Raw genomic sequence first — 10000 nt, 5'->3', positions numbered from 1 at the left:
GTTGTCAACTTGCGTGTATCGGGTACTGGCCTGTGTGTGCCCGACGTTGACGGCAGAACGACCCGCGAACACATGCATAGAGTTGTGACCATTGTCAACTTGAATGTATCGGGCGCTGGCTTGATTGTGTGCCCGACGGAGACGGCAGAACGACCCACGAACACATGCATAGAATTTGGACTTCCTTGAAGAAGACGTTGACATAAAAAAAAAAAAAAAAAAGTCAAGCGGGTACTGGCTCAAGTGTGCCCGACGGTGACGGTAGAACGACCCGCGAACACATGCATAGAGTTGTGACCATTGTCAACTTGAATGTATCGGGCGCTGGCTGGATGTGCCCGGCGGAGACGGCAGAACGACACGCGAACACATGCATAGAGTTTGTGACCGTTGTCAACTTGAATGTATCGGGCGCTGGCTGGGATGTGCCCGGCGGAGACGGCAGAACGACACGCGAAACACATGCATAGAGTTTGTGACCGTTGTCAACTTGCATGAATCGGGTACTGGCCTGTGTGCGCCCGACGTTGACGGTAGAACGACCCACGAGCACATGCATAGAGTTGTGACCGTTGTCAACTTGAATGTATCGGGTACTGGCCTGTGTGTGCCCGACGTTGACGGCAGAACGACCCGCGAACACATGCATAGTGTTGTGACCATCGTCAACTTGAATGTATCGGGCGCTGGCTTGATTGTGTGCCCGACGGAGACGGCAGAACGACCCACGAACACATGCATAGAATTTGGACTTCCTTGAAGAAGACGTTGACATAAAAAAAAAAAAAAAAGTCAAGCGGGTACTGGCTCAAGTGTGCCCGACGGTGACGGTAGAACGACCCGCGAACACATGCATAGAGTTGTGACCATTGTCAACTTGAATGTATCGGGCGCTGGCTGGGATGTGCCCGGCGGAGACGGCAGAACGACACGCGAACACATGCATAGAGTTTGTGACCGTTGTCAACTTGAATGTATCGGGCGCTGGCTGGGATGTGCCCGGCGGAGACGGCAGAACGACACGCGAACACATGCATAGAGTTTGTGACCGTTGTCAACTTGCATGAATCGGGTACTGGCCTGTGTGCGCCCGACGTTGACGGCAGAACGACCGCGAGCACATGCATAGAGTTGTGACCGTTGTCAACTTGAATGTATCGGGCGCTGGCTGGGATGCGCCCGGCGGAGACGGCAGAACGACACGCGAACACATTCATAGTGTTGTGACCGTCGTCAACTTGAATGTATCGGGCGCTGGCTAGGATGTGCGCGGCGGAGACGGCAGAACGACACGCGAACACATGCATAGAGTTTTGACCACTGTCAACTTTAATGTATCGGGCGCTGGCTAGGATGTGCGCGGCGGAGACGGCAGAACGACACGCGAACACATGCATAGAGTTTGTGACCATTGTCAACTTGCGTGTATCGGGTACTGGCCTGTGTGTGCCCGACGTTGACGGCAGAACGACCCGCGAACACATGCATAGAGTTGTGACCATTGTCAACTTGAATGTATCGGGCGCTGGCCTGTGTGTGCCCGACGGAGACGGCAGAACGACCCACGAACACATGCATAGAATTTGGACTTCCTTGAAGAAGACGTTGACATAAAAAAAAAAAAAAAAAAAGTCAAGCGGGTACTGGCTCAAGTGTGCCCGACGGTGACGGTAGAACGACCCGCGAACACATGCATAGAGTTGTGACCATTGTCAACTTGAATGTATCGGGCGCTGGCTGGGATGTGCCCGGCGGAGACGGCAGAACGACACGCGAACACATGCATAGAGTTTGTGACCGTTGTCAACTTGAATGTATCGGGCGCTGGCTGGGATGTGCCCGGCGGAGACGGCAGAACGACACGCGAACACATGCATAGAGTTTGTGACCGTTGTCAAACTTGCATGAATCGGGTACTGGCCTGTGTGCGCCCGACGTTGACGGTAGAACGACCCACGAGCACATGCATAGAGTTGTGACCGTTGTCAACTTGAATGTATCGGGCGCTGGCTGGGATGCGCCCGGCGGAGACGGCAGAACGACACGCGAACACATGCATAGTGTTGTGACCATCGTCAACTTGAATGTATCGGGCGCTGGCTAGGATGTGCGCGGCGGAGACGGCAGAACGACACGCGAACACATGCATAGAGTTTTGACCACTGTCAACTTGAATGTATCGGGCGCTGGCCTGTGTGTGCCCGACGGAGACGGCAGAACGACCCACGAACACATGCATAGAATTTGGACTTCCTTGAAGAAGACGTTGACTTAAAAAAAAAAAAAAAAAGTCAAGCGGGTACTGCTCAAGTGTGCCCGACGGTGACGGTAGAACGACCCGCGAACACATGCATAGAGTTGTGACCATTGTCAACTTGAATGTATCGGGCGCTGGCTGGGATGTGCCCGGCGGAGACGGCAGAACGACACGCGAACACATGCATAGAGTTGTGACCGTTGTCAACTTGAATGTATCGGGCGCTGGCTGGGATGTGCCCGGCGGAGACGGCAGAACGACACGCGAACACATGCATAGAGTTTGTGACCACTGTCAACTTGCATGTATCGGGTACTGGCCTGTGTGCGCCCGACGTTGACGGTAGAACGACCCACGAGCACATGCATAGAGTTGTGACCGTTGTCAACTTTAATGTATCGGGCGCTGGCTGGGATGTGCCCGGCGGAGACGCAGAACGACACGCGAACACATGCATAGAGTTGTGACCGTTGTCAACTTGAATGTATCGGGCGCTGGCTGGGATGTGCCCGGCGGAGACGGCAGAACGACACGCGAACACATGCATAGAGTTTGTGACCATTGTCAACTTGCATGTATCGGGTACTGGCCTGTGTGCGCCCGACGTTGACGGTAGAACGACCCCACGAGCACATGCATAGAGTTGTGACCGTTGTCAACTTGAATGTATCGGGCGCTGGCTGGGATGTGGCCCGGCGGAGACGGCAGAACGACACGCGAACACATGCATAGAGTTTGTGACCACTGTCAACTTGCATGTATCGGGTACTGGCCTGTGTGCGCCCGACGTTGACGGTAGAACGACCCACGAGCACATGCATAGAGTTGTGACCATTGTCAATTTAATGTAGCGGGTACTGGCCTGTGTGTTCCCGACGTTGACGGCAGAACGACCCACGAGCACATGCATAGAGTTGTGACCGTTGTCAACTGAAATGTATCGGGCGCTGGCTGGGATGTGCCCGGCGGAGACGGCAGAACGACACGCGAACACATGCATAGAGTTTTGACTTCGTTACAGAGGACGTTGACAAAAAAAAAATAATAATAATAATATCAAAAAAAACAAAACATGGTCAACTTTAGTGTAACGGGTATTGGCTTAAGTGTGTGACCCAATGGTCAGAATGAGTGGGCAGAGTGAATCGGATTATATATTAAGGGGAGTGTCTTGTCTCGCCGGTCGATCTTCAAATTGTAGAAGTTTCCTCATATATCTCCTTGATTTCGTCAAGATATATCCGGCACGGGAGCAACCCCGACACTCCTCTGAAAATACGGGTCGCTCCCATGTGAGAAGGTCGATGGTGTGATCGACGGCACGAGTGTCATGCGACCGGGCGAGGGCCGAGTAATTAGCCGACGGTGATGCACACATGCGTAGGCATGGGACCCGTTGTCGTTGCACGAGTCTGTGAGACGGGGCGCCGCCGGACAAGACATACCCGGCACGGGAGCAACCCCGGCACTCCTCTGAAAACACGGGTTGCTCCCGGGTGAGAAGGTCGATGGTGCGGTCGATGGCACGAGTGTCATGCGACCGGGCGAGGGCCGAGATTTAGGCCGACGGTGATGCACACAGGCGTAGGCTGGGACTCGTCGTGTTGCACGAGTCTGTGAGACGGGGCGACGGCCGACCTCGACGGCAGGCCGCCCGATGCATCCGCAAGGTGTGGCTCTCGTCCGAGATTTTGAGATCTCTTTAGTGTAGCGGGTATTGGCTTAAGTGTGTGATCCAATGGTCAGAACGAGCGGGCAGAGTGAATCGGATTCTATATATGAGGGGGGTAGTAGAGTCGATCCAAGACTCGAGAAGGCTTTTAATGTCTGTCGTGTGTGTATGCGTGTCATGGTTGGACTCCAGCGGGCCCTTTCGGTATGGTCAGCCGTCGTTTCATCGCGACCATGTGTTGCAACTCGGCGCTCAGAGCGGGGGTTTTCACCCACTCGCCCCGTGAGCAGAGGTGTCCCTCCGTGCACACGTATATATCGACGTTCAGATATGAAGCTTTCGCGGACGGGAGTCCACCCGAGACTCGAAAAGGCTCCTTGCCTGTGGTGCGTAAATATGTTTTTGCACGTCAGACCCTTGCTGGCCTTCTCGGTAGGGTCAGCCGTCGTTTCATCGCGACCATGTGTTGCAACTCGGCGCTCGGTGCGGGGGTTTTCACCCACTCGCCCCGTGAGTAGAAGGTTCTTTCGTGCATATGTATATATACAATCCCAGATATTGAGCTTTTTCATCCGCAGAACCCCCGGTGGAGAAGAGAGAGAGTAGAGATGAGAGAGAAAGGAGAAGGGAGAAGGCCTCTCGCGTTGCGTGGTCGATGGCACGAGTGCCATGCGACCAGGCGAAAGGCAAACGGCAAGCCGACGGCGACGGCAGGCCGCCCGACTCACCCGCAGAGAATCTGGGTCTCGTTCGAGATTTCGAGATCTCTTAAGTGTAGCGGGTATTGGCTTAAGTGTGTGATCCAATGGTCAGAACGAGCGGGCAGAGTGAATCGGATTCTATATATGAGGGGGGTAGTAGAGTCGATCCAAGACTCGAGAAGGCTTTTAATGTCTGTCGTGTGTGTATACGTGTCATGGTTGGACTCCAGCGGGCCCTTTCGGTAGGGTCAGCCGTCGTTTCATCGCGACCATGTGTTGCAACTCGGCGCTCAGAAGCGGGGGTTTTCACCCACTCGCCCCGTGAGCAGAGGTGTCCCTCCGTGCACACGTATATATCGACGTTCAGATATTGAGCCTTTTCATCCGCAGAACCCCCGGTGGAGAAAGAGCAGGACCTCGGTGTCGTCAGATATCGAGCTTTCTCCACGGGACCCCGTTCGGGCATGCTGCCGTTGCTGCGACCATGTGTTGCACTCGGCGCTCGGTACGGGCTTTTTCATCCAAGCAACGAATGCACGCTCGAGGCGTGCGATTTGCTCCTCCCCTGTTCCAGTGGACGAGCCGTCGCCCTCCCGCGTCGCTTCGAACCGGTCCCGTCTCCGAGGCGGGACCACTGCGACTCCTCTCGAGACGACCCAGTCGACTCGGGTAGAGATACACACCTCGAGAATCCCTTCGGGCGGTTCTTCGATCACTGTAACCGTAATAGCACGGCATCGACAATTGAGAATTCAGAGAGAGAGAGAGGGAGTGCGAGAGCGACTCCCGGACGGCGAACGGGCCCAGCCCGGTTCTGTCGACCGTTACCTGGTTGATCCTGCCAGTAGTCATATGCTTGTCTCAAAGATTAAGCCATGCACGTCTAAGTACAATCCTGAACATACAAGAGAAACTGCAGATGGCTCATTAGATCAGTTATGGTTTATTGGAGAAAGTCTTATACCATGGATAACTGTGGTAATTCTAGAGCTAATACATGCAACCAAAGCGCCGACCCTTCGGGGGAAGCGTGCTCTTATTAGGAACAAGGCCAGCCCGGTCCTTTCGGGGTCCGGTCTCCGCTGGTGAACTCTAGATAATCATGCCGATCGCACGGTCTTGCACCGGCGACGCTCCTTCAAAAGTCTGCTCTATCAACTTTCGATGGTAAGTTATGCGCTTATCATGGTTGTGACGGGTAACGGAGAATCAGGGTTCGATTCCGGAGAGGGGAGCCTGAGAAACGGCTACCACATCCAAGGAAGGCAGCAGGCACGCAAATTACCCACTCCTGACACGGGGAGGTAGTGACAAAAAATAACGATACAGGCCTCTTCGGAGGCCCTGTGATCGGAATGAGTACACTTTAAATCCTTTAACGAGGATCTACTGGAGGGCAAGTCTGGTGCCAGCAGCCGCGGTAATTCCAGCTCCAGCAGCGTATATTAAATTTGCTGCAGTTAAAAAGCTCGTAGTCGGATTTCTGGCCGGGGCGGGCGGTCCGCCGTGAGGCGTGCACTGCCCGTTCCCCTTCTCCCCGTCAAACGGGAGTCGTGGGAGATTTTTCCCGGCCAGTGATTCGGTTGGTCGTGCGGTGCTCTTAACTGAGTGCCGTGCGAGACTGGAACGTTTACTTTGAGAAAATTGAAGTGTTCAAAGCAGGCCAAAGTGCCCGAACAGCTCAGCATGGAATAGTGGAAGAGGACCTCGGTTCTATTTCGTTGGTCTTGAGATCCTGAGGTAATGATCAAGAGGGACTGCCGGGGGCATTCGTATTGCGGCGTGAGAGGTGAAATTCTTGGATCGTCGCAAGACGCCCGACAGCGAAAGCATTTGCCAAGAATGTCTTCATTGATCAAGAACGAAAGTCGGAGGATCGAAGGCGATCAGATACCGCCCTAGTTCCGACCATAAACGATACCGACTCGTAATTCGCCGGCGTTCCTCCCATGACGCGGCGGGCAACTCTCCGGAAAACCAAAGTCTTTGGGTTCCGGGGGAAGTATGGTTGCAAAGCTGAAACTTAAAGGAATTGACGGAAGGGCACCACCAGGAGTGGAGCCTGCGGCTTAATTTGACTCAACACGGGGAAACCTACCCGCCCGGACACAGTGAGGATTGACAGATTGAGAGCTCTTTCTTGATTTTGTGGATGGTGGTGCATGGCCGTTCTAGTTGGTGGAGTGATTTGTCTGGTTAATTCCGATAACGAACGAGACTCTTGCTTGCTAAATAGTCCGGCCACCCTCGTGGTGAGCCGCGAACTTCTTAGAGGGACAAATGGCTTTCAGCCATACGAGATGGAGCAATTAACAGGTCTGTGATGCCCTTAGAGTGTCCGGGGCCGCACGCGCGCTACACTGGCGCAAGCAGCGGGTACATTTGCCCTCGGCCGAAAGGTCCGGGTAATCCGCTGAGACTTCTCCGTGCTGGGGACAGGGACTTGTAATTGTGTCCCTTGAACGAGGAATTCCAAGTAAACGCGAGTCATCAGCTCGCATTGATTACGTCCCTGCCCTTTGTACACACCGCCCCGTCGCTACTACCGATCGAATGACTTAGTGAGGCCATCGATCGACCGTCTGGCACCCCCGGCTTCGGCCGGTTTGTCGAGGGCGCGACGAGAAGACGGTCAAACTTGATCATTTAGAGGAAGTAAAAGTCGTAACAAGGTTTCCGTAGGGTGAACCTGCGGAAGGACATTAACAGAACCCCTTCCCCTCCGTGATCGGAGAGGGAACAAAGGGGGAATGTCGGAAAAGCCGTCACAGAGAGACACGCGGAGAGAGCAAATTGGTAAAGCCGGGGGGGGGACTCGAGCGGGTTTTCACCGCCTCCTTCCCCGTTCCACGTCGAGGTCAGACCCGCGCTTCGCCTTCGCTCTCTCCGACAAAAAGGAGACGGGCGTGTCACACACAGACCAGCCCGGGGAGTACCCGGTTCTTCTCTCGTCGTCTGTCTCACGGAGTCTCGCGCTCCCTGTAGCTTCGAGGGAGAAGTCCCGCAAGGGTGGAGACGCCGTCCGCCGTCCGCGGCGCGGCGCTCCTCGAGGCATTCTCCGCAGGGGCAGAAGGGGCACCGGTGTCGCCCGATTTCCCCCCAGTCGGCGAGTCTGACTCGCGCGACCCGCCCTCGCGGCGGTGGGGGGAAGGAGGGAGCCCGCTTCCCCCCTCGGCTCGACGGAGGATATTTCTTTTCCATTCACAAGCAAAGAAGGCACAGAGTCCCCCGTGTCCTTTCTCCTTCCGTTCCACTTCCTTCCCTCGGCTCCTGAGGAGAGTTTTGCGAACGCGGGAGTCTTCCAGTGGCAAATGACAATTCTTGTGGTGGATCACTCGGCTCGTGCGTCGATGAAGAACGCAGTTAGATGCGAGAATTCATGTGAATTGCAGGAACTCACTGATCATCGACTTATTCGAACGCAAATGGCGGCTCGGGGGGATGCTCTGCTCCTCGAGCCACGTCCCGTCTGAGCGTCTGAAGACAATCACTCACAGAGTCGGCGTGTTCGCGCGCCGGAGGAGCGCCCGGCCGCAGCCGTCCCTTCGACGGCCGGCTGCGTCGGGTCAGTGTCAGATGGAGTTTCTGTGATGTCGGCGCCGGTGAAACTCGGCGAGCAGGCTCGATCGGTAACCGGGGGGTTCGTCGTGTCGTGGCGACGTGCCATCGGGGTGTAGACGGTATGCGCCCGTGGTGCGGTCCAGCGTCCGACCCCCCGGAACGGTCGAGGAGCCGCTGCCGGGCAGAGCCGGTCGACCCAATCGCGGGGTCTCTCGTCCTCCCGTCTGCGTTCTCGCAGGCGCATGGTAGGCCACCCTTTCCCGCCGGCGACCCCGATTCTTCCGGGGAGCGCCGGGGAAGAGAGACCCCGGGTCGCCGCTATGACTCCGATCACGTTCCACGTGTCTTTCACAGATTCCAGACCTCAGATCGGATGAGATTACCCGCTGGATTTAGCATATCACTAAGCGGAGAGAAAAGAAACTAACAAGGATTCTTCAGTAGCGGCGAGCGAAGCAGGAAGAGCCCATCGCCGAATCCCCGCGCCCGTTTGCGGTGCGAGGGACCTGTGGCGTAAGGAAACTGAACTCCGGTCGACAGAGGTCCGGCCGCAGTCCACTGTGATCGGGGGCTGCAGCTTACCCGCAGCGGTGTAAGGCCCGTAGGGGCGGACTCGAAGGCCGGAGGGGAAAGCTTTCCAAGAGTCGGGTTGTTTTAGAATGCAGCCCAAAGAGGGGTGGTGAACTCCATCCAAGGCTCAATACTATGCACGAGACCGATAGTCAACAAGTACCGTGAGGGAACGTTGAAAAGAACTTGAAGAGAGGGGTTCAACATTGCGTGAAACTGCCAAGAAGTAAACGGATGAGTGCCGCATGCTACATGGGGCGTCCGGTTGATTCAGGCGCGGTCGGCGCGCAGCGTGTGCGGGTTCGGATCCCTCGGGACCGACCCGCGGCGCTTCGCCGTCCGTCCGCGTCGCACTTCTACCGTTCGGCGCCCTTCCCGGCGACCGACCGAAGAGCGGAGCAGAGGGGCGGGCGAGGCTGCGGGCGTGCGGGGGCTTCGGCCCTCGCCGTCTTACGCCGCCCGTCACGGTTGCTCACTGCGCTCTCTGTCGAGGACTCTGCGTGACGGCCTGCCCCCCCGGGGGTTCAGGCAGCGGGGTCCGGCCACCGGCGTCTCCGTCGGTCGCGTGCACAGCTTGCTGTCGCGTGGCCGGCGGGATCCGGAGGGTCCGGTCTCGCCGCGGCTTCGGCCGAAGCGGAGGGTCTGTCGGGCGTGAGCGAGGCCTCCTCATTCGACCCGTCTTGAAACACGGACCAAGGAGTCTAAGCAGGCTTGCAAGTCGAGGGGGTACTACCGAAACCTATCCTGGCATAACGAAAGTGAAGGTCGGCACAGGGGCCGTCCACGAGGCGGGATCCCGGCCCTCTGGGTCGGGCGCACCGCCACCCCCGTTCCGTCCGGCTCGTCCGGTGGAGCGGAGGAAGAGCAAGCATGCTAAAACCCGAAAGATGGTGAACTATGCTCGGGCAGGAGGAAGCCAGAGGAAACTCTGGTGGATGTCCGCAGCGGTTCTGACGTGCAAATCGATCGTCCGACCTGAGTATAGGGGCGAAAGACTTATCGAACCATCTAGTAGCTGGTTCCTTCCGAAGTTTCCCTCAGGATAGCTGGTGCTCGGGAGATATTCGTGAACAATTTTATCTGGTAAAGCGAATGATTAGAGGCCTTGGGGCCGAAACGACCTCAACCTATTCTCAAACTTTCAATTGGTAAGAGGTCCGACTCGCTGGCTTGGAGCCGGACGAGTGAGAATGAACGAGTGCTCAGTGGGCCACTCTTGGTAAGCAGGACTGGCGCTGT

General features: G+C 56.3%; 2 non-coding genes across 2 annotated transcripts in view; both read left to right on the top strand.

Moving 5' to 3' along the window:
* The first annotated feature begins 7946 nt into the window (after positions 1-7946).
* Positions 7947-8109, top strand: LOC139968249 (5.8S ribosomal RNA). Its single transcript, XR_011793286.1, has one exon. It is a non-coding gene; the product is annotated as a 5.8S ribosomal RNA (ribosomal RNA).
* A 441-nt stretch (positions 8110-8550) lies between these two features.
* LOC139968470 (large subunit ribosomal RNA) overlaps positions 8551-10000 on the top strand; it is a 4031-nt gene continuing 2581 nt past the window's right edge. Inside the window, exon 1 of the ribosomal RNA XR_011793468.1 lies at positions 8551-10000. This exon is cut by the window's right edge and continues 2581 nt beyond it. This is a non-coding gene — a ribosomal RNA (large subunit ribosomal RNA).

The sequence above is a fragment of the Apostichopus japonicus genome, chromosome 5 (genome assembly GCF_037975245.1).
Source record: "Apostichopus japonicus isolate 1M-3 chromosome 5, ASM3797524v1, whole genome shotgun sequence".
NCBI lineage: Eukaryota > Metazoa > Echinodermata > Holothuroidea > Aspidochirotida > Stichopodidae > Apostichopus > Apostichopus japonicus.
Note: the sequence above shows the minus strand (reverse complement) of the source record. Positions and strands in the feature narration are given on the sequence as shown.